Source organism: Rhinatrema bivittatum, chromosome 3, assembly GCF_901001135.1.
Source record: "Rhinatrema bivittatum chromosome 3, aRhiBiv1.1, whole genome shotgun sequence".
Taxonomy (NCBI): domain Eukaryota; kingdom Metazoa; phylum Chordata; class Amphibia; order Gymnophiona; family Rhinatrematidae; genus Rhinatrema; species Rhinatrema bivittatum.
Genome location: NC_042617.1, coordinates 122,634,996 through 122,659,141, shown reverse-complemented (window position 1 = coordinate 122,659,141; position 24,146 = coordinate 122,634,996). Strand labels below are relative to the sequence as shown.

General features: G+C 44.8%; 1 long non-coding RNA gene across 2 annotated transcripts in view; it reads right to left on the bottom strand.

The window, feature by feature from the left end:
* Window positions 1–807: 807 nt before the first annotated feature.
* Window positions 808–24,146, bottom strand: part of LOC115088695 — a 104,785-nt gene continuing 81,446 nt past the window's right edge. For both annotated transcript variants that reach the window (XR_003855820.1, XR_003855819.1), the window contains one exon: window positions 808–1,102. This is a non-coding gene — a long non-coding RNA (uncharacterized LOC115088695). The remainder of the gene's footprint in view (window positions 1,103–24,146) is intronic.

Genomic DNA, 24,146 nt, shown 5'->3' with positions numbered 1-24,146 from the left:
AGTTATTCCATCCCCTTTATTTAAATACATTTATATATCTCATTATCCTACATTCTTTTTTTTTTTTTTTTTTAATTATTATTTATTTAAATTAAGTCAGTACAGACTTGGGGTACAGCATTCAGCTAAAATGACAATAAGACATACATTAATCAACACTGTTATACTTCACATCTACACCACCTCATTTCTAATTAATAAGATACATAAGGTATTTAATTTTAAGCAGATAATACACAAGACAAGCCGTTCAAAACATCATTCACACTATATGAATTTTAACAAAAGCATATTGTCAAGTAGAAATACAGATAAAGGAAATAATCCGATAATCCCCAGTAAGAAAACCAAAGATGTAATACATTGCAAAAGATAGGTGCCATATTATCGACAATCAGGAGCATCTCTCGCAGAATTCACTCTCCATAACAGATTGAGGCAAAACTTGGTAACATTTTTTCCAAGCTAATATATAATCTTGTGCAACACTCTTTTTCATTGAAAGCACAACAAGCCTCTCCAATTGCATCCATTCTGCCATACACCAATACCACAACGTGTTTGAAGGAGGGTCAGGTTGGATCCAGTGTTTAAGAATTTAAAATCTAGCCACCAACAAGGATTTACAAACAAATTTGATATGGCCTTTTGAAATCTTAGGAGCCCACGAATGAGAGCCAAATATTAGAAAAGTGCCATCGTATGGTGGTTTCATTTGAATAATATTTTCAATATGATGTAACACGGACTAAAAAGAAAATATTTTAACAGTGCATGAAGGAGTGTAGCAATGAACCATGGTCCTCATGACATTTAATACAATTTGGTTTATTAGTTATACCCATTTTATAAGCTTGAACTTTGACTATATAACAATGGTGTAATACCTTAAACTGATATTTGGAATCAGTTACAGAGCAAAAGGCAATGTTGAAAAAGGAAGCCATATGTTTCAACGTAACTGGAAGCCCAAATGTCTGAGACCAGAAGCTTGCAAAAGGAGAACAGGCATCCATAGATGAAAAGTTTGCTGATAAACTTTATACCAAATTGACAAGTTTTTCTGTTTGTTGGGAATCCAGAAAATGTCTGCCTTTGAATTCTGAAAGAAAAGAGAGGAAAATCTACATAACAGTTCAGAAATATAATTCCTGGATTGTAAATATGCAAAAAAATGTTTCTGTGAAAGAGAATATTGTGTTTTCAGTTGTTCAAAAGAAAAAATTTATTGTTGTCCTTTATAATAAAATTGTGAAACATTCACTAAACTCTTTGTCATTCTTCGTAAGGTGCATATTGAAATCCTGGAGTAAAAGCAGGGTTACCTATAAAAGGAAATAGGTCAGTATAATGTGGCGATTTAGCCCACCATTTGCAAAAATATCTCCAAAATGATAAAGCAGGATAAAACAAAAGATTTGATTTCACCACAGATGGTATATGCATATCAAAGGTAGGTAACATCCCTATCGGAGAGTACGGCCGGGTCATAAATTCTATGTAATGTGGGATATTAAATCTATAAATATCAGTGTGCCATTCCCAGCAAAATCTTAACTGACAAGCTACATTGTATAGGCGAACATCTGGCAGAATGAGACCACCATATTTACGTGATTTGAACAGAGTTGTTTTTCCTTTCCTTACTCTCTTACCCCTCCAAAGAAACCAAGTAACTATGGACTTTAGCCTGATAACATCTCTTCTCAACAGCCAAGTTATGTACTACTCATATTATAATAAGCAATGTACCAATATGAAAATAAGATTTTTTTTTAGGTTTAGAATCCTCCTCTTGTGCCAGAAATTATATTTCAGAACATTAGCAGCAAAAATCAAGATCATCATTCCTTAAATGACTGTAAAAAAGCATCCATTTGTTCCTTGTAATTCGAAAATAATGATTTGCCATTTTTAATTACTCAAAGGTGAGCTGGAAACAGCAGGGAAAACAATTCCTTATTTATATAGCTCTGGTCCACACCAGAGACCATGCTTTGCTCACTGTTACCTTTACCGAGTAAGAGCTTAGTACCCTTATACTCCAAGACTTCCAATTTGCGATAAGCTGACATAAGAGACATTTTCACTTCATAATTTATTTTCATGTCTATACAACTTTGTATAAAACCATTATACATATCAATTTATTGCTTGAATCCCTTGTACATATCTTATCCCCATGTGTCTGTCCTCACCCTCCCCCCCCCCCCCCCCCCTTTGTCATGACTACCCCTACCCCTCCCTCCCTAAGTTATTTAGTTTCTTGCTCTGTTTCTGCATTAGTTTCTTGCTCTGTTACTGCATTTATGTTACATACTGTTATTTGTAAAGGCTTCTGCCTATATATCTTATGGTTGTAAGTTACTTGTAAACCGGCACGATGTGCAAACGGCTGTCGGTATATAAAATTAAATAAATAAATAATTAACAAGGCAAATAATCACAGGTTGAGGCTTGATCTGCGAGTCCTGGAATATCCCCTATGTACTCTTTCCACGGATACTGGCTCTGTTTCCATTGAGAGGCCAAGTGATTCTGGAAGCCAGACCCGCACAAAATGCATCAACTCCAATAGTTTCACCGATTCTGGAACTTCTATAATTCTTATATTGTTCTGTCTGTCTCTGTTTTCTAGGTTGTCAATTTTTCTGTAAGTTCTTTATTTTCTTTTTGCAGTGCTGCTATCTGCAGATTTAGCTGATCCGATGCCATCTCTTGAGTGAGAATTTGGCCCTCCAACTCGGTTAGACATGGTGGGCCATGTCTAACCGAGTTGGAGGGCTTGGGTGATGGCGCGCCAGCAGCCTGCTGGCACGCGCAGATTTACGCCTGCTTTCAGGAGGCGTAAATCTGCCAACAAAGGTAGGGGGGGGGTTTTAGATAGGGCCGGGGGGGGGGGGTGGGTTAGGGAGGGGAAGGGAGGGGAAGGTGCGGGGGGGGTGGAAAGAAAGTTCCCTCCGAGGCCGCTCCGATTTCGGAGCGGCCTCGGAGGGAACAGGCAGCGTGCGCCGGGCTCGGCGCGCGCAAGTTGCACAAATGTGCACCCCCTTGTGCGTGCCAACCCCGGATTTTATAAGCTACGCGCGTATCTTATAAAATCCAGCGTACTTTTGTTCGCGCCTGGTGCGCGAACAAAGGTACGTGCTCGCGCAAATTTATAAAATCTACCCCGGTGTGTTTATTAAATTCTCCCACATTTTCTCCATCACTGTGTGTATTTTATGCATACTGTCCGCTAATGTAGCTGACACATTTTTAGATATTTCCTGTATTAACTCCTCTTTGAAACTTTCCATTACTGACTCTGACTCTGCAGCCATTTTGGGTGACGTCGGTTTAATTTTCTCTCCTGCCGATTGTTGTGATCTCACCGACATCCCATTAAATTTATGCAAAAAGAAAATGGGGACAGCAGCATTCACAAAAAGACAATAGTATGTGCCAATTAGTTCCTTGTTGGAATGCTGGCTTAGGATAGCCCTACCCCTATTTAAGAGGCATCTACCTCCACAATGAAAGGGCATGTAGGGTTTGGATAATAAAGACATGGTTCATGTTGGAAAGCATCCTTTAACTCCTGGAAAGCCGTCACCACCTCGGCCAGCCATAGCTTGTTGTTAGCCCCTTTCTGCATAAGAACAGTGAGAGGTGCAGATATTTTGTAGGAATTTGTGAGGAAATGTCGGAAATAGTTGGTGAAACCCAGAAACCTTTGTAGGGCCTGAAGGCCAATCAGCTGAGGCCAATCTTGTATGCTTCTGAGCTTGTCTGGATCCATGGAAAAGCCTTTACTGGAGACAATGAACCCTAGGAAGAGAAGGCTCTCCATTTCAAAAATGCATTTCTCCAATTTGGCATAGAGCTTGTTGGTTCGGAGACATTGGAGGACACGACACACATCCCCCCTATGGGAAGTGAGATCCTTAGAAAAGATAAGGTTGTCATCAAGATACACGACCACACAGACATAGAGTAAGTCTCTAAAGATTTCATTCATCATCTTCTGGAATATGGCAGGTGCATTGTACAAGCCAGTGAGAGCACTAAGAGGAGAAGATCACCTTGCTGTGTTATAATTAGTGAGGTTTGAGTGGACCCTTGGACACTGTGGCAGCTGACCATGCCCATAGGGGGAAGTCCCATGAGGGGCCACAGGTCAGGCTCAGCTTAGGACACACAAACACAGAGATTGATCTTTTATTAGACAATGTGATAAAGCCACCAGAGGTGGCAATAGTGAGCAGCAGAAGTAGCCCGGCTGGGCTAGTATCCCTCAGGCGCTGGAACAGCGACTCCTCTGGTAGCAGTGCTGAAGTGGAAAGAACTGAGAATAATGAGTACAGTGGAATATGCACAAAGCCCCAGTATGGAGAACCCCAGGATAGGGAGAGCAGGCTCTCGAGGAACGAGTACTTGATCCTTGAGAGCTGGGAGGCTTGAAGGTAATGTACTCACACAGCGGTTCCACGTAGGAGATGGCACTAGGGCTGGAATGGAGGCAGGCCCTCAAGGAGCGAGTACCTAGTTCCAGGGAACAGCTCTGAGGTGAAGATGGTAGTACTCACTGGTGTTGAAGATTGTGAATCCTTCCAGGCAGAAGAGAAGTTAGGAGCAGGCAGCGAGTCAGGCAACATGGGCTCTCAAGGAGCGAGTACCGGTTTCCTGATAGCGACCTGAAAAGCAAGTGAGGCCCCCGAAGAGTGGGTACCCCGTAGCGTTAAGAGTCCAATGGAAGACTGTGTTACGTTCCCGGGCCGTGCCCCGGTCCCTCCACCTACCTCGGGGCCGGCCCGGGCCGCTGGAAGGCTTCTTCGGCTGTCTAGGCCTGACCCGGCTCCTGCCGCAGAGTTTCCCTTGTGAGGGAGACGCCGCCGATCCTCAGTGCCTGGCCCTGCCCCCTTAGCGCGCACAGGGGGCTCCAGATTTAAAGGGGCCAGCGCGGGAAACGAAGGACAGCCCTAGAGATGACGTCAGACACTGCAGGGATATTTAAACCCTGCAGCTGCCTCAATGCCCTGCCTTGCAACGAGGTTCTTTCTCCTGAGTTGAGTTGCGGTTCTTCTGACTTCTCTGGATTCTGACTTCTGGCTTCTGACCTTGGCTCGTCCCCTGACTCCGGCTTCAGCTTTCGTCCCTGGCTTTGACTCTGGCTTCTGACTTCTGGCTTCCGACCTTGGCTCGTCCACTGACTCCGGCTTCAGTTTCCATCCCTGGCTGGACTCCGGCTCCTGACCTCTCGCCTTCCATAGCTTTCCGGTTCTTCACCTGCCAGGAGGTCTCTCCTAAGTCCCAGCGGCTTAGGTCCTCATGGGCTCCTCCCGGGGGGACTGCGAGCTTCAGAGGGTGAAGTCTCTTCTGATCTCCTGGCTCAGCCGTTTCACTGGACTACCTCTTCAGGATCTCTCGACAGGTCCTCGGTCGCAGAGGACCTCACCTAAGTTCAAGAGGCCCGGATCCCTACGGGCTCCTCCTGGGGGGACCTCGGGCTTCCAGTGGTGAAGCCTTCCCAGGACCACCTCTTCAGCGCCGCCTCCAGGCTGCGACGTCCTCTGTGGGCTCCCCACAGTGCATCACCATCCGTCTCAGCCAGCCCAAGGGTCCACGAATCTAACAGACTGGAGAGGCAAAGTAGCTGGGTACGGAAAGCGAATCCCATCCGTAAGATTCCCCTGTTAACTCAAAGGCTAGCAAACAATGTAGGCTTTAAATATGTGGGCAGCGTGACATCATCACAGGGGGATGCCCCTGAGGTTCGCGCCAAGTAGGAAATAAGAATGAGGGCTGCGCGGCGCGCGCGCCCTAAGGTACCAGCGGAGCATGGCAGGAGGCAGTGCTCAAGCCGGTCCAGGGACGCTGGAGAGGATGGCAGGCAGATGCCATGGCAGCCAGGTGTCCATCCATAGCAAGAGGAGGTGCAAAGAAAGAAAGGTAGGCGGAGTGAAGCCATTGGGAAGGGACGGTTGCAACAGCTGGTGGCTGAAAAGAATCAGTAAGTACTGCTTGGGGAAATCTTTAAAACTTAAAAGTATTGGGGAGAAGTAAAACTATTGGGGTATATTATTTAGTGTGTTTGTGTGCCATGTCGTGGTCCGTGACCAACCCCACGGGTGGGCTGTGTAGGGCGTTTCATGGTGCAATGCCTTCCTCACTTCTGCAGCACCAGCCTCCGGGAGACTTCCGCTTCTATACTTGTCCCTGGTCTACGGAGTCCCTTGTGCTTGCTCCGTCTGTGCCAAAGACTCGGCCAGAACCTGTACCGTCAGCGTGGTCCGCGACCAGCCACTGGCGGCTGAGTAGGGCGCGCCTTGGTGCAGGTCTCTACAGCTTCTGAGACATGTTCCTTTTCTTTGCTCCACATCTCGTCTAGAGGCTCTTCGAGTCCAGCGTGGTCCATGACCAGTCCCGTGGGTGGACTGTGTAGGGCGCGCTGCGTCGCAGTTTCAACCCAGTACTTGCTTGAGTCTTCTGAATGCCTAGTACCTCGTTCCTGAGTCTCGTCTGTGCATCCAAGTACCTTGTTCCTGAGTCTCGTCTGAATCTCCATGTTCCGGTCTTCGCTGCCCTGGCCTCCATCCGGCCTGCCGCTTCTTGCCGTGGCAGGTCCGAAAGGGCTTGGAACGGTCGGAGGGCTGTTCATAAGACCACCATTGCGTTGCTGGTCTTCCGAAGCGTGCAGGTCCGGAGGAGGGTCAGTATCTCCAGTCATCTGTCTTCAGTCCAGCCTCGCTCCTGTCCAGCCCATGCTCGGGCATGCCTCGCCTGCCGCGGCACCTCTTTGGAGTTCTTCTGGGGTCGAGCCGTGGTCCAAGAACACACATCGCCTGGTAAGCGGGACCGCTCTCCTAGCGCTCCGTAACACTCACCCCATGGGATGAAGCTAAACACACTGAAAGCAAGCACCATGGTCCAGAACATATGCGAGCGCTTCCCTGCATAGAAAGAGTCCACCCTGGGATAAAGAGTTTGAGCATGGGAGTTAATTGCTAGCCAGAGCAGCTCTGAAGAGTATAAATAAGTTTGTGTGCCCTTGGGATTAAAACCCTCACTAAGGATTACATTTATACTAACAAATAAAGCCCAAACACTAACAGGAAGGAACTTGTAGTAAATGTAATGATATCCTCCCTTCTGACATCCACCCTAAAAGTATTAAATTAATTATTTAAAAGGCCAAAATATAACCAATAGCAATATTCATCCAGCATCAGTTCTATATATTCACTGTAAATCCCTTTTGAAAAAGAAAAATTTGAATTTGCAGGTAAAAACTTATGGGGCAGATTTTCAAAGGGTTACACGCGTAGCATACGCGCGTAACCCCCGAAAAGCTGCCCCTGCGCGTTCCGAGCCTATCTTGCATAGGCTCGGTGGCGCGCACAAGCCCCGGGACGCGCGCATGTCCCGGGGCTTCAAAAAAGGGGTGTTCTGGGGGCGGGGCTGTGGGCGGGGCGCCAGCCTGGGGGCGTTCTGGGAGCGGGATCGAGGCCTCCGGAACAGCTGCCGTGCCGGGGGATGGCGCGCCGGCAGCCAGCCGGCATGCGTAACTTTCCCGATAAAGGTAAGGAGGGGGTTTTAGATAGGGCTGGGGAGCGGGTTAGATAGGGGAAGGGAGGGGAAGGTGCGGTGGGGCAGAAGGCAAGTTCCCTCCGAGGACGCTCTGATTTCGGAGTGGCCTCAGAGGGAACAGAGGAAGGCTGTGCGGCTTGGCACGCGCAAATTGCACAACTGTGCACCCCCTTGCGTGCACCGACCCTGGATTTTATAACATGCGCGCGCTGTAGCGCTCGCATGTTATAAAATCGTGCATAGATTTGTTTGCGACAGGTTGAGCGAACAAATCTATGCCTGCGCGCAGATTTCAAGATCTGCCCCTATGTGTGGAAAGTACATGATGGATGCTTGCTTGAGGACCATGGGATTGTGAAGAATCATTATCTGCACTGAGAAATGCTGTGACAGCAGTCTCCCCGATGTAGAGAAAATCAAAACATGGTCCCTTGTCGGGGAAGGAATAAGGATGTTTCATGACTGCAGTTAAGTTGAATTTTCTTACCTGCAAAACAATCTGGGGCTAAGGAAATGATCGTACACCGAAATAATTGCACTGGGGGAAAAACAAGTTATGTCAACATAGCCAGTTGTTTGGGCACAATGCTCTGAGCATCTGACAGGTAAGATCTTGTGCAGCACTGCACAGGAACTTGTTACGAAATATTGTACTGGATATGCACAAATAGGTCATGAATTGAATCTTGGACATAAACTAGGAAACTACATAAATACATGGTAAACAAAAGTGATGGGGTGTTTTCCAGAGAAAAAAATGACCTGTTGTGAAAGGCTAGATAGGATTCTGTTCTGGAGTGCAGCATGGTGGGGTAGGATGATATTCACGCCTCTGATGGTGTACTTCAGCAGTTTGCTTTCAGGATAGTCAGCATATAGTCAGAGCCATAAAGTACGACCCATCAATTTGACTTTGCTCTCTTGCCTTTGGATTGGTACAGGGATATTTTATTGACATTATTTTCATGAATGTATTTACATCTCATTAGATTAAAAACAGAGATAATCTCACAACAGCAGGTTTGATAATATTATTCCAGAAAATGGGTACAACCACTCATTGTTCATTCTAGGAATACATAACCGTGATTCAGTTTTTCAAATGCATTTGGGATAGACCACTATTTGAGTCAACGTTTTGTTTATTCAAGTCCTCTGTAAATTAGACTAAGTGTGCTCAAACCAGTCCTTGGGGCCAACCCAGCCAGTCGGGTTTTCAGGATATCTCTAATGAACTTTATTTGCATGCACTACCTCCTATGTAAGCAAATATTTCTCATACATATTCATTAGGGATATCCTGATAACCCAACTGGCTGAGAGAGGGCCAAGGACCAATTTGAGAACCCCTGAACAAGACCCAAAGGTGCACAAAGGGATATGTCTATTCTATTTCGAGTTAGGAAGGGGATAGAAAAATAGGGGAACCCCCCTCCAGGTAGTTTGAATGAAGATACTGTACCCAATAAAGACTGGTTTCAGTTGATCGAGTAGCCCATAGGAGCAGTTGATGTCAACTTGGTGCTGGTTTCAGGGCTGGCTGGTGCCATTTTTAATGGGATGCTGGTGGGGCAGGAATGTCTTGTCCTTTTTTTCGAGGAAGGCCACCACAGAAGGGGTAAGTGGGGGCTGGGGAGATCCTAAATCCTAGCTCATTTGCAAGGGGTGGTGTGGGGTGGGGAATCAGAGGGGCATGAGAAAGCCCCTGTTAGGTTTGGCTCAACCCAGCTGAATAACCCTCATTTCCCGTCGATAGCAGGGCTGAATTAGCCATGCTGTCATGGAAACGTCCTACAGATGGCACTAGGTGGAACTTCAAATAGCTGTTATAGAGCTTAGCTCTGTGTGGCTGTGCACATCTTCCCACGCAATAGAGTGCCCTCTCCCACAGTCTGTTCCTTCCACAAGCCAAGACGCACGCCAATTGCAGCCACAGCAACAGCAGAGGGGGCGGCCCCGGACCCAACGCCAACAAAGACAGCAAACTCTTGCTACCCCCAAGCCCCAGCAGAGTTTTTCAGCATCACAGGGCCTCTGCCACCATGCACCATTGGAGGCAGGATCTCGCTTTTCTACCAATCCTGGTTGAACATAACAACAGACCATTGGATATTGGAAATTGTCCAGAAGGGTTACCAACTGAAGTTCAAGTCTCTTCCGTCTCTTCCCAACCGCCCAACTATGCACACACCCCAGGGTGACCTTCAAAAGTTAGAAGCCGAAATCTTGGCTCTGCAGGCCCAAGGGGCCATTCGGAAGCTGGATGAAACTGGCTGGAATACGGAATTCTATTCTCCCTACTTCTTAATTCCCAAGAAGTCGGGAGGACTATACCCTATTCTAGATCTCAGAGGTCTCAACAAATTCCTCATGAAAGAAAAATTCAAGATGGTTTCCCTCAAGATGATTCTTACTCTTCTACAGCCCAATGACTGGATGTGCTCCTTGGACCTCAAGGACGCCTACTGCCACATCCCGATGCATTGCACCTCTTGGTGATACCTTTGCTTCCAATCCAATGGGCAGCACTACCAATACAAGGTGCTCCCCTTTGGACTCTCGGCAGCCCCCAGGGTATTCACCAAGTGCCTAGCGGTGGTGGTGACCCACCTCAGAAAGAAGGGAATCAAATTATTCCCTTATTTAGACGACTGTGCAAATGCTCCAATAGCACCTCTCCATGATGATGGTCTGCCTCCAGGACCTAGGCCTCATCATTAACTATGAGAAGTCCAATCTCCAGCCTTCGTGAGCACTCCAGTTCATTGGTGCCTTGCTCAACACCTCGATAGGGAGGGCATTCTTACCCGGGGACAGACTACAGGAATTCCTCAGGCTTGCGATCAAACTTTTGTATACCCAATGGCCCATCAGGTCTTGACCATACTGGGCCACATGGCAGCGACCCACATCCGATTATACATGCGCAGACTACAATGGGGTCTCAAACGCCAATGGTCTCAGTTCCGCCACCCCTTGACTCGAACCGTCTCATTCACACAAGATATGAAAAGAGATCTAGTGTGGTGGCTAGAACCACGAACTCTGACCAGGGGTGCCTTGTTCCACCCCCTACCCCACAACACCATCCTTACCACAGATGCTTCCCACAAGGGATGGGGAGCGAACCTAGACCATCTTCAAACATAGGGCAATTGGTCACTCCTGCTGCAGTCCAATCAAATCAATCTTCTAGAACAGCGAGTGATAGGAAATGCCCTCTGAACCTTTGCCCATCAGCTCTCTGGCAAGAGAGTCATGGTACATATGGACAATCAAGTGGCGATATACTATATAAACAAAGAAGGAGGGTCAGGATCCTGGATGCTCTGCAGGGAGGCGGTGAACATCCTAGAATGGGCGAACCGCCACTCCATCACTCTATAGGCTACCTACTGGGAATGCAAAACTAGCCAGCAGGCAGGCTGAGCCGAGTGTTCCACCCTCATGAATGGTCACTCAATCAGAGGGTGGCCGATGATATCTTCGCCCAGGGGGGAACCCCAGTGATGGACCTTTTCGCCACAGAACAGTACCGGAAAATTCCCAACTTTTATTCCGTGTTCCCCAGCACGCTAAGAACGGCACAGGATGCCTTCCTGGTTCCTTGTTCGATGGGACTTCTGTATGCATATCCTCCAGTTCTGCTACTCTCATATACCATTCAGAAATGCTTGCAGGACCTTGCTGAACTGATACTCATTGCCCCGGCTTGGCCCAGACAGCCCTGGTATGCTTACCTAGTTCACCTATCAATCAAGCTGCCTATTCTCTTGGGTCAGCAGGCGGACCTGTTAGCCCATGAAGGGGGATCCCTCCTACATCTCATGCAGACTCTCTCCACCTGACTGCCTGGAGGTTGAGCAGACATTACTGAGAGAGCAGGGTATATCTCTCTCTCAGCACAAGAGATACTGGTTGCCTCAACCAGATGCAACTACTCCTTTAAGTGGAGGAGGTATTCTACCTGGTGTGCAGAGCGCAACCTATACCCATTCATCTGCCCACCAGAATGTCTACTTAACTATTTACACACGCTTTACCGAGCCGGACTAGTGACAGCCTTGGTACGAGTCCACATTAGTGCCATAGTGGTCTATCACAGGCCATACCAAGGACATCCCATCTCGACTCACCCATTAGTCACTAGATTCATCAGAAGCCTTTGGTATCTCTGACCCCCGACGTCGAAACCACTGGTGGCATGGGATCTCAAACTTGTTCTGGAACAACTCATGCTACCTCCATTTGAACCAATGGATTCCTCTCATATGAAATACCTCACTTGGAAGTTGGTCTTCCTGGTGGCTATTACCTCTGCCAGACAAGTTAGTGAACTTCAGGCGTTAGTGCACTATCTGCCATACCTGCAGTTCTATCACCATAAGGTATCCTTGAGAACTCACCCATCCTTTCTACCAAAGGTGATCTCGGCCTTCCATATGAATCAATCTATTAACTTGCCTATCTTCTTCCCTAAGCCTCATCAAAATGAGAGGGAACGGCTTCTCCATACACTGGACTGTAAGAGAGCCTTAGCCTATTATAAAATAAGAACATATTCGAACATCAGGATGTTGTAGTTGTTTGTCACCTTCAACCCTAATGCCCCTGGACTCCCAGCGGCTAAACGGACCATATCTAGCTGGATTTCACAATATATCCTGTTCTGTTATGCAAAGAGGAAGATCACATTACCGAGGAAGCCTAATGCTTATCAGCTACGAGCAGTCGCTACCTCCGTAGCATGTACCACTCTTGGACATTTGCAAGACCACCACTTGGTTGTCATTGCACATGTTCACGTCCCACTACTGCCTAGACCAGCATCTACGGATGCAACTCTGGACAGAGCAGTCCTGTAGTACTTCACCAATAAGAAATCCATGCGGGCTGTCCACGGTAAGACAGGTTGAGCTAAGACGCAATCTAGAAGAGGCAGAACAATACCCTCATAGCACAACCCGGGAGCTGGGGATTCCCATGATACCATGGCTAATTCAGCCCTGCTATCAATGGGAAAAGCAAGTTTGCTTACCGTAAATGGTGTTTCCTTATATAGCAGGATGAATTAGCCATGCATCCCCATCCACCTCCCTGGACAACCTCACGAGTGCCCGCTAACAACCTTTCTTTCCTTCTGCTAGGACACAGACTGAGGGAGAGGGTGCTCTACCATGTGGGAAGATGTGCGCAGGCGCACAGAGCTAAGCTCTGTAACAGCTATTTGAAGCTCCGTCTTGCGCCGTCCGGAAGACATTCCCATGACAGCATAGCTAATTCATCCTGCTATCTATGGAAACACCGTTTATTGTAAGAAAACTTGTTTATAACAGTTTATTGGTAAGGGGGTGGGGATTTAGAGGGCCCTAGGGAGGCCTTGGGGGGGGGGGGGGGAGCGGCAGGAACCCAGAGAGTTTCCGCTTTTTTTTGTTTGTTTGTTTTGGGGTCTATTTCTCTTTTTAATGCTTATTTTTGTTTGGCAAACAAACTGAACTGAAATAAACATTAAAACAAATTAAGAAAATGAATTTAAAAAATAAAAACAAAACAAAAAAAAAAAACTGCAACATTTTTTTTGTCTGTACATCCCTTATAACTGGGTACAGAACATTTGTTTAAAATACAAGTCTAGCACTTTGGGCTCTGAGGGTATAATCCTTCCTCCCATCAGAGAAATCTGTTGGAGATGAAAAATGTAAGTCAGAACTCAGTACCAGTACTGAGTAGTCTCCTCACCCAAAGAAGTGTCCCATGGGGAGGTTACATATGGTTATTTATTTATTTTTAACTTTTATATACCGACATTAAATGCAAATCATGCCGGTTATGATGTCCAGATAATATTCCTCCTGATGCAACTCAGTTCATGTGGGGTTTTTGCACTTTGACATCTGAAAGAAACTTTTGCCTTATTGTTAGGCTGATTAAAGGATTTAGGAATCATAGGGAAAGTACATAACATAAGAACATAAGATATGCCATAATGGGTCAGACCAACTATCCTGTTTCCAACAGTGGCCAATCCAAGTCACAAGTACCTGGCAAGTACTTAGGTTATTTAAATCTCTTCCTTTTATCAAGTAGGCTAGGATCAGGAAGTTTCTGAGTTAAAAAGAATGACTTGAGGGATTCCTTAAGTATCTGCTCTTTCCTCTCTTCTTTTTAATTTGTTTTCGGCCATTCTAACAACTTAAATTCAGAGTCAAGGTATACATATGCAGATGCAACAGAGATATCAAACACATTGGTCCAGTAGGTTTGATATTATTGTTGTTTTTGTATGGTATACACTAGGAGAGTGCATATGCAGATGCAGATGACATTCAGGTACTTGATTCTTTTACTTCTAATCATTACTGCTGAAATTTGGAAAATCAGTGTCTAGATGAGATAGTGGTTTGGCTATTCAATCATAGGTTGAAAGTTAAACACCAGGAATTGGAAGCCATTTGGTTTAGTAGGCGTAATGCTGAAGACCAGTTGGTCCCACAGATGATGGGAACTACTATTTTTCTATATATTTCCAGATTTGCAGTTTAATGAAATCAGTCTTTTTTTCTCTTTGTTTAGGGAAATCTGAATTTACAATCCTCACTTGTACTTTAGTGTCATCTCACATAGATTATTGTACCTCTTTGCATATGGGAATAATGGAAGCAAGAAGACCTTACAAAACTGGGAGATTGGGCATGCAAATGGCAAATGAAATTTAATGTGGAAAAGTTTGAAGTGATGCACTTAGTAAAAGTAACCCAAATTATAAGAACACAATTCAAGGTTTCACATTAGGCGTTACCATTCAGGAAAAGGGTCTAGGTGTCATTAAAATGTCATGGGATAGGGGGCAGTGTCTGATTGTGTATTGCCAATGCCAACTGTTTAAAAGATAGAAAACAGAGAGTAGGGCTAAATGGTAAATTTTCCCAATGCAGAAAAGTGAATAGTGGAGTGCCCCAAGGATCTGTTCTGAGACCATTGCTTTTTAATATCTATAAATGACCTGGAAATGGGAACAACAAGTGAGGTGATCAAATTTTCCGATGATACAAAATTATTCAAAGTTGTTAAATCACAAGAGGATTGTGAGAAATTGCAAGAGGACCTTGCAAAACTAGGAGACTGGGCATGCAAATGAAATTTAATGTGGACAAGTGCAAAGTGATGCAATTGGGGAAGAGTAACCCAAATTATAGCTACATAATGCAAGGTTCCACATTAGGAGCCACTATTCAATTGTCGGTATATAAAAAAAATAAAAAAAAATAATAATAATATTCAGGAAAAGGATCTAGGTGTCACCATTGATAATATGTTGAAATCTTCTGATTAGAGTACAGCAGCAGCCAAAAAGCAAATAGAAAGCTAGGGATTATTAGGAAAGGAATGGAGAATAAAAACGATGTAACCCAGACCACTGTTTGGATTACTGATAGGTCTTGCAACAGTCTAGTACAGTTAGGGAAATAATTAGGGGAGTACCCATTCATACACAGCCCTTCCACTGGCGGAGCTGTAATGGATACCCTTGGACCTGAGGTTTTATAGCAGAACTCTGCAATAAGCTCTGGGGGCAGTCTAAGTTGAGAATGAGAGGCTATATTTTCCTAAATTAGATTTTGGTCTACCTGGAGCTTCAGAAACCCTCCGAGACACGTCCAGGATAGGTCAAAGGGACTCCCCTGCTGTACTCTCCACACAAGGTGCAGAGTGGCTGCTCTGAGAATTATTTTAGGATTTTTGAACGTTTGTTTAGAAAACCCTGCTGAAGGCCTGGGCCTTTCCAAAGCCCAGGAAATGGGGAACCCTGGGCTGAAGACGCCCAATGTTTAGGGAAGATCTGCCCAACAAAGGTGTTGACCCGTTGCAGCAGATTCCTGCAGTTATTTAAGTTGGGGAAGAAGATTTGTTTTCAACCATCTGGAAGGAAGTGGGTTTTTTGCCCCTCTTCCTGACCATCAAGAGGACTGGCAGAAACTGCAGTCTGCAAGGATTCCTACCACGAGGGCTCCCTACCAGAAGATTAATCTACTTACTGTGAGGAGCAATGGCAATCTCCACCGGCCCATACACACTCAGCCCCTCTTCTCATGGCTGGTCCCAAGCCTGCAGGTGATCTGCAAAAAGCAGCAACAGTCAGCATGGGGATTAGGAGTTAGAGCAAGCGCACAGGCCCTGCAGCAGCTCCAATCCCTCCTCAAGCAGGGCTTCCTGTTACCACAGAAACTCATGAAACGGCAGGGCCACTGCATTTGCCTGTGAGAGCAATTCTGGCTCAAAGGCACCACACTGACTTCCACTACAAATGCTGCTGCTGGTGCTGGAAGAGCTCTGCCATTTGAGACACTTGTGACCCCAGCTAAAGGCTTTGCGATCCTATTTGGGGTCCCAAAACACAGTTTGGGAACTCTGACTTAGGAGCAGTCAACAATGTCAAACATGCAAGCATCTTTGACAACAACTTAATATCCATGTTAGATAATGAAATAGGTCTATAAGATTCACATTAGGCACTGCCTTTACCCTCCTTGGGTAGCGCAGGCATATAAATGAAGGACAATCAAGATCCCTCCCTAACAAATTTTAAAGAATGTAGCTAATAATCCATCCAGTTCCAATGATTTACTCATTTTCAGGGTTTCAATGGCAAATAGAACTACTGTCTCAGTTATCTCCTTATCTAATTGCAATCTCTTCTCTGAACTCAGACAAAGTAAAATTGAGTCAAGATATTCCTTTAATTTTCTATTTTTAGCCTACTTCCCAAAGGAAAATAAAGGCTTATGAGAGCTCTAGGTCTATGTCTTTGTGTCCAATAACATCTGTATTTGGGGTCCTATCTATACCAAAATTTTACGACATCTCGTGGGGACATGAAAACTCTAATGGGTGATTTTTTTTTCCAGATCCATGTATATCTGTGGACCACAGAGACATGGATGTGTCCAGACATCCTGGAAAGTAGATGCTTTTACTTCTGGGTAGAACTTCTTGTTATAATACTACTATACAGTTCTTTACAAAACATGACAAATCTTGCCAAATCTTTTCCTTTATAATATAACAAATGTCCATCCTGGGCTCTTATTTTAAATTTGCACCGTGCTTAATTCTAATAATTAAGGGCTAATAATTTACTACCTTTGTTTTCTTCCTCAAAATATGTTTGTCTGGCTTTCTGACACATAATTTATCTCATCATCTTGTATTAGCTGCAATTTCCCTCTAATTTCATCTAGTTCCTCTAGTCTTCAGATATCCATTGTTCTTTTGTTGAATTTCTAAGGCACATATGGCTCTATTGGATTGGAGGAATAGCTTAGTGATTAGTGCAGGGGGCTGCAAACCAGGGAAGCCAGGCTTCAAATCCCACTGCTGCTCTTTGTGACTTTGGGTGAGCCATTTCACTCTCCATTGCCTCAGATACAAACTTAGGGGCATGTGGGGAAAATGCCTACTAAATGATCCTCTTAGAATATAAACCCTCTGAGGATAGGGAATTACTATTCTGAAGTACCTGAAAGGTGAAAAGTAAGTAAAGTGTAAAGTTGTGTTCTGCGGCCGTGGCCATCCACGACCGCGGCTCCCTACCTGAGCTCCGACGGTGGGCCGCCGTGGCAGCGGATATTGTCCTACTTATGTGCCCGGTGCCTCTGCGCGTTGGAGCGGGCCTCCGGGCTAGTCGCCGGGTTGGGAGCCGTCCCTGCTCCTCCCTCGCGGCAGCTAGCAGCTCTCCTCTGCGGCCCGAGATCCAAGATGGCTGCCGCCATCTTAGGCGCAAGGCCGCGCCTCTTCACCAGAATTAAAGGGACCTTGTCCCTTTAATTGTCTACAGCTGATTCCAATCCACTGGGCCAGAGGAAGTATAAAAGGAGACTTCCTCTGATCATTCCTGGATTTGGCAACGTCGTCCCACGTAGTCAGGTCTGCTTGCTTCGGTGAGTTCTTGTACTTTGGATCCTTGTTCCTGTCTTGTCTTGGTGTTCCTGGTTCCTGACTTCGGATCAGCTAGCGGTGATTCCTGGTGTGTGACTTCGAATTGGCTAGCGTTGATTCCTGGTGTTTGACTTCGGACTGGCAAGCGGTGATTCCTGGTGTGTGACTTCGGACTGGCAAGTGGTGATCCCTTGGTATACGACCTCGGACTGGTAAGCGACGACCCTCTGGCACGTGACCTCGGACTACTTCTGGACCATCATCTTCAAGGGTCCACCTAAGTCCCAGCGGCCCGGGTCCCTACGGGCTCCTCCCGGGGGGACCGCGGGCTTCCAGGGGTGAAGCTCCAGTTAGCCCTTGCACCGAACTCTGGAATCCTTGACCTCTCAAAGGTCCACCTAAGTCCCAGAGGTCCGGGTCCCTACGGGCTCCTCCTGGGGGGACCGCGGACTTCCAGTGGCGAAGACTCCGTTCTTCTCCTTGATGTCACGACTCTTCATCTGCTTCCACAGTCGCTTCAGTCTCCAGTGCCGAGGGTCAGCTGGTTGCATCCTCTGTTCTACCTTGCCGAAGGGAGAACCTACGGATCTTTCTCCTAAGGTACACCATCCCCCGTCGGCCCAAGGGTTCACAAGCCTGAGCATAACATGCATTATATCTAAACCTCTCTCCTTTTTTTCTTGGCAGCAAAAGATATCAATCACCCCAGCAGAATTGCTTAAAGGCAATCCCATGCTATACCCTTTTACCTCTTCCATATTATTAATTTCCAAATATTCCCCGATTTCCCTTTACATGGCTCCCTTTACCCATCTCATCCAAAATCTGCTATCCTGATGGGAATGAAGACTTTGCAACTCAAAACAGCATGGGTCATGATCTGAGCATGTATTTCTCTCTCAGTTTCAATCTATACCAAACTTTTTACCAATCAGTAAATAACATGAATAATGTGAGTTTAAATAAAATGTGTAGTCTTGCACTTCCACTTTAAATGTAAGTTTCTCCAAACTTCTATCACTCCCATACCCACTATCAACTGCTCCAATTTAGTTTTATGTGTATAGAAATACAGACTACTGCCAATAGAATTGTCCAATGCTAGAATTAAAGATTAACAAACAAAAAAAAACTTAATTGGACTGTTAGTAGGATTAAATGGACAATTTTCTCAGTGGAAGGGAGTGGACAGTGGAGTGTCTCAGGGATCTGAATTGGGACCCTTACTTTTCAATATATTTATAAACGATCTGGAAAGAAATACGACGAGTGAGATAATCAAATTTGCAGATGACACAAAATTGTTCAGAGTAGTTAAATCACAAGCAGATTGTGATAAATTGCAGGAAGACCTTGTGAGACTGCAAAATTGGGCATCCAAATAGCAGATGAAATTTAATGTGGATAAGTGCAAGGTGATGCATATAGGGAAAAATAACCCATGCTATAATTACATAATGTTGGGTTCCATTTTAGGTGCTACAACCCAAGAAAGAGATCCAGGCGTCATAGTGGATAACACATTGAAATCGTCGGTTCATGTGCTGCGGCAGTCAAAAAAGCAAATGGAATGTTGGGAATTATTACAAAGGGAATGGTGAATAAAACAGAAAATGTCATAATGCACCTTGAATACTGTGTACAATTCTGGTCGCCGCATCTCAAAAAAGATATAATTGCGATGGAGAAGGTACAGAGAAGGGGTACCAAAATGATAAGGGGAATGGAACAGCTCCCCTATGAGGAAAGACTAAAGAGGTTAGGACTTTTCAGCTTGGAGAAGAGACGGTTGAGGGGGGATATGATAGAGATATTTAAAATTATGAGAGGTCTAGAATGAGTAGATGTGAATCGGTTATTTACTCTTTCGGATAATAGAAAGACTATGGGGCACTCCATGAAGTTAGCATGGGGCACATTTAAAACTAATCTGAGAAAGTTCTGTTTTACTCAATGCACAATTAAACTCTGGAATTTGTTGCCAGAGGATGTGGTTAGTGCAGTTAGTATAGCTGTGTTTAAAAAAGGATCGGATAAGTTCTTGGAGGAGAAGTCCATTACCTGCTATTAAGTTCATTAGAGAATAGCCACTGCCATTAGCAATGGTAATATGGAATAGATTTAGTTTTTGGGTACTTGCCAGGTTGTTATGGCCTGGATTGGCCACTGTTGGAAACAGGATGCTGGGCTTGATGGACCCTTGGTCTGACCCAGTATGGCATTTTCTTATATGTTCTTAACTCACTAACAGACATAACATTATAGTGTCCCTATGTCATCTTATCACTTTAACACTTCAACTCAGTCCTCTTTACTTTCCTCATTCCTATCCCCTTCACACTATATCACTGAAATGGCATTTATGATTTCCTTGTCTTTCCTGGCAAATATCATCTTTTGTTCACTCTGTTTTAGACCTAAGGAAAGGAATATCAATTCCCAAGACATGTATTGCATCAGGACTTGGGGGATGAACAAGATGGCGATGAGAAGCTAGCCACGGAAATCACTGTGACTAGTATTCTTGTTTCTTGCTGAAAATTCCCTTTACAGATGGCTGCTGAATGGAAAGGGAAGGTGAGGGCTTTCCCTGCTGAACCGATTCACCTTCCCGGCCAGCAGATGATCACCTCTTTCATGGCTGTGGTTCCTTGGTTCCCCGGGTGGTCAGATTCCTGATGCAGGGTTCGACAAGGAAGCATCGGCCTTGTCTGGGGCGGAGGTGTCTCGCAGTCCCCAGGATCAAGACTTCCCTCTAATGGTCAGAGACAACTCCTCCTGTGAGGTCGTTCTGGCGCTGAATGATGATGCTGTTTCAGCATCTGTACGGGAGGGTGCTGAGGAGGCCTTGGCATATTCTGAAGTGTCTCACTGGATTACTGACTCTCAGCAACAGAACCTTGTCACTTCTGTGGACTCCGAATTGGCTGATGTTGCCTCTGGTTTTGGACACTCAGATAGCCAGGCTCTCGGTGAGTTTCCTCGGCTTCTTCAAAAACCAGCTGTGGTTACACTAGACAATCTCTGGGAGTTTATGGCGAAATTTGGGTAAATGTTAATGGTTACAGCCACAAAAATGGATTCCATTTCCTCCGATTTGGTGCCCTAGGTTTCTAGGCATGAAATATCTATAAAGGAACACAAGAATAGCTTTCTGTATTGAAAGATGTTGTGGGGAAAATTCAAGGAACCCAAACCTCTATAATTCAAGACCAGGGAGCTCTCTCCCATAGGACTGAGTTTTCTTGGAAAATGCTGTCGGAGGCTTAATCTTCATATTCTGAATTTCCCTCAAATTATGGAGGAGCTTTCCTTGGTAACTGTCAAAAGATATTTTATAGAAGTGCTACATATGCCTGCTCAGGCACTCCCTTCTATTAATAAAGCTATATTTCTTCCATCTTCTTTTCATGCTAATGTTTTGCCAGATCAAGATGTTCCTAATTCTGCTCCTATGCCTAATCTGACTGAATTCCTGGAAATATCTGGTCCCAAAATCATTGAGCAGTCAACTTTACTGGTCTCTTTTATAACCAATATCAATTTAAGTAAAGTTATGACTTCATATTTTAGGAATCTGAATGTCAACTTTTATGGCCAAACTATGAGGATTTATCCAGACCTATCCAGGCTCACGTAAGAGAGAAGAATGTTTTTTTGGCACTGAGGAAAAACACATTGGCTTTGGGGTGCTTCTTTTACTTTGCGTTATCATTGTAAATGGTTGTTAAATATCATAGAGATTGTTTTGTTTTCTTTTCTCCAGAACACCTTAAATCTTTTGTAGATGCCAGGAACATATTAACATCTTCACCAGCTCCCACAGATAACCAGTAGTTTTGAACTGTTATTGCAGGAATCTTAGTTCTTCTCATTATTGTCATTTCTTCTGATAATTTTTTTGTCTCTCCTTTATATACTCACCCTCTTTTTGTTACTTTCTATGATGGAGGTTATTCAAAGGAGTTAAATAGAATATACATTGGGTAATTTTGTGCTAATTTTTGGCTTTGTAATCCCCGCTTTGTTAATTGAAATGTATATAAATAAAAAGTTAAAAAAAGAAGTGTATCACATCTGTCCAATTAAAGGGTATCGTCATATTTTTCTTTTTATTATTTATTTATTTATTTATTTGTGGTTTTTCTTGACCGACCATCATCAGAGATATCAATCCGGTTTACATGTAACAGGGGTAAAAACAAAGCAGGAAGAAAGCAGTTACAAAAAAAAAAAACAGAGAACTGGGAAGTGCAGAGACAATTGCACGTGGGAGTGATAGCTTAAGGCTTGAAATCAGAATAGTAAACTTATGTACATTAATAAGAGTCCCAACGTTAAGAAGTGAAACGGGAGTGCAAATATCCAATATCTTGTACGAAGTGTGGACAGGTTAACAGAGCTATAAAATTTCCCAGAAATTGGATGCTGGGTGGCAGCACCGGAAGTATAGACAAGGTTGTACATACAGGCGAACCTATCATGGTTACTCTAGAGGAGTGAGGAAAGGTCGAAAGAAGGATTTCGAATGAGCAGATATCAAGTAGAGGATTTAAGGGTAGATTTGTTTAAAGAGCTATGTTTTGAGTTTTGATTTAAATTTATGTGCACACTGCTCTAGTCTGAGTTCAGGTGGCATGGTGTTCCAGGCATAGGGGCCGGCGATTGAGAAGGCCCGCTCTTTTGTAGATTTGAGGTGAATATGTTTCGGGGGGAGGGTGTGGAGGGTATCTTTGTGAGAGGATCTAGTAGATCTGGTTGGGGCGAGGAGGCGGATAGTATTTTTCATCCAGTGCATATTTTCATTGTGGAGAGATTTGTGCATTATAGTAAGAGTCTTGTAAGTTATGCATTGTTGAATGGGGAGCCAATCCAGGTCTTTGAGTATAGGGGTGATATGGTCACATTTGCGAGAATTTTCACAGCTGCGTTTTGTAGAAGTTGTAGAGGTTTAATTGAGGCTTTAGGTAGACCAAGAAGGAGGAAGTTACAGTAGTATATTTTGGCATGACCGTAGCTTGCAGGACAGTACGGAGGTCACTAAGGTGGAGGAGGGGTCTGAGTTTTTTTAGTGTATTGAGTTTAAAGAAGCAGTCTTTCATGGTGGCGCCAATGAATTTTTGTAGGTTGAGGTGATTATCAATTGTAACGCCTAGATCTCGGGCTTGGAGAGAGAAGGAGGTGCCTGCTGAGGGGGTGCACTGGGTGAGGGTGAGATAATGAGAAGCTCCATTTTAGAAGTGTTAAGGGCGAGATGGAGAGAGGTGAGGGGACAGTTTATAGATGAGAGTGCATTTTCCCATCTTTTCATGGTGGCGGCTAGGGAGTCAGTGATAGGGATGATTATTTGTACGTCATCCGCGTAAATGAAGTGGGTGAGGTGAAGTTCAGAGAGAAGTTTGCAGAGGGGAAGTAGATAAATATTGAACAGAGTGGAGGAGAGAGAGGAACCTTGCGGGATGCCTCTGGAGAGGTGGATCGGTTTCGATTCACAATCGTCAATTTTTATTTTGTAGAGTCTGTTGGTTAGGTAGGATTTAAACCAAAGAGATGGGGTGCCAGTAATGCCGATTTCACTGAGGCACATGAGGAGTATGTTGTGGTTCACTGTGTCAAATGCCGCTGAGATGTCAAGAAGTGATAGAAAGTGTGAGTGACCTTTGTCGAAGCCTCTAAGAATGGAGTCAGAAAGTGAGAGTAAGAGGGTTTCTGTATTATAGAATTTTTGAAATCCGAATTGGGAGGGGAAAAGGATGTTATATTTTTCCAGATGGTCAGAGAGTTGGATGTTGACAATTTTTTCGAGTACTTTTGATAGAAATGGGAGGTTGGAGATGGGCCAGAAGTTGGAGAGGTCGTCAGGGTTAAGGCTAGGCTTTTTAAGTAAGGGTTTCATGGTGGCTTGTTTGAGAGGATCAGGAATAACTCCGGAGGAGAGAGAAGAGTTAATGATGTCGGCAATGGGTTTAGCTATGGTGCTGGGAATAGATAGTAGGGCTTTGGTAGGCAACGTGTTGGAGGGGTGTCGGGTTGGTCTCATTTTTTGAGTATGTTTTCTATTTCTAATGATGATGTAAGTTCAAAGGCATTAAATGGGGTAAGTGAGGTGGTAGCGGGAGAGGTGGGAGGTGGGGCTGAAGGGGGAAATCGCTGTGTGAGTTTCAAGACTTTTTCATTGAAGTGGAGTTCAAGCTTTTCACATTTAGCTTGTGTGTCAGATTCAGTAGGACATGTCATAGGTGGCTTGGTGAGATTGGCAACATAGGAGAAAAGGGCCTTGGCATTAAATTGTAGGTCGTGTATTCTTTTTGCGTAAAAATCTTTTTTTGTTTTAAGGATGGCAGCCCGGTATTTATGTAGGGCAGATTTATAGTTGGCCAGGAGGGATGGAGACGGGTCTTGGCACCATTTCTTTTCAAGGTGTCTTAGGGTGTTTTTTAAGGGTCTTGAGATCGGAAGAGTACCAGGGTTTTTTTTTGAGTTTTTCGAAGTGTTAAGGATTTTTGTGATGAGAGGGCATAAGGAGTTAGCAACACTGGAAGTAATCCCATTCCAGGAAGTGAGGGCCGTCTCAGTGTCAGTGCAGTCAAGTTTATTTAAGCTGTGGGAGAGGGCTGCGATAAGGTCATCTCGGCTGCATG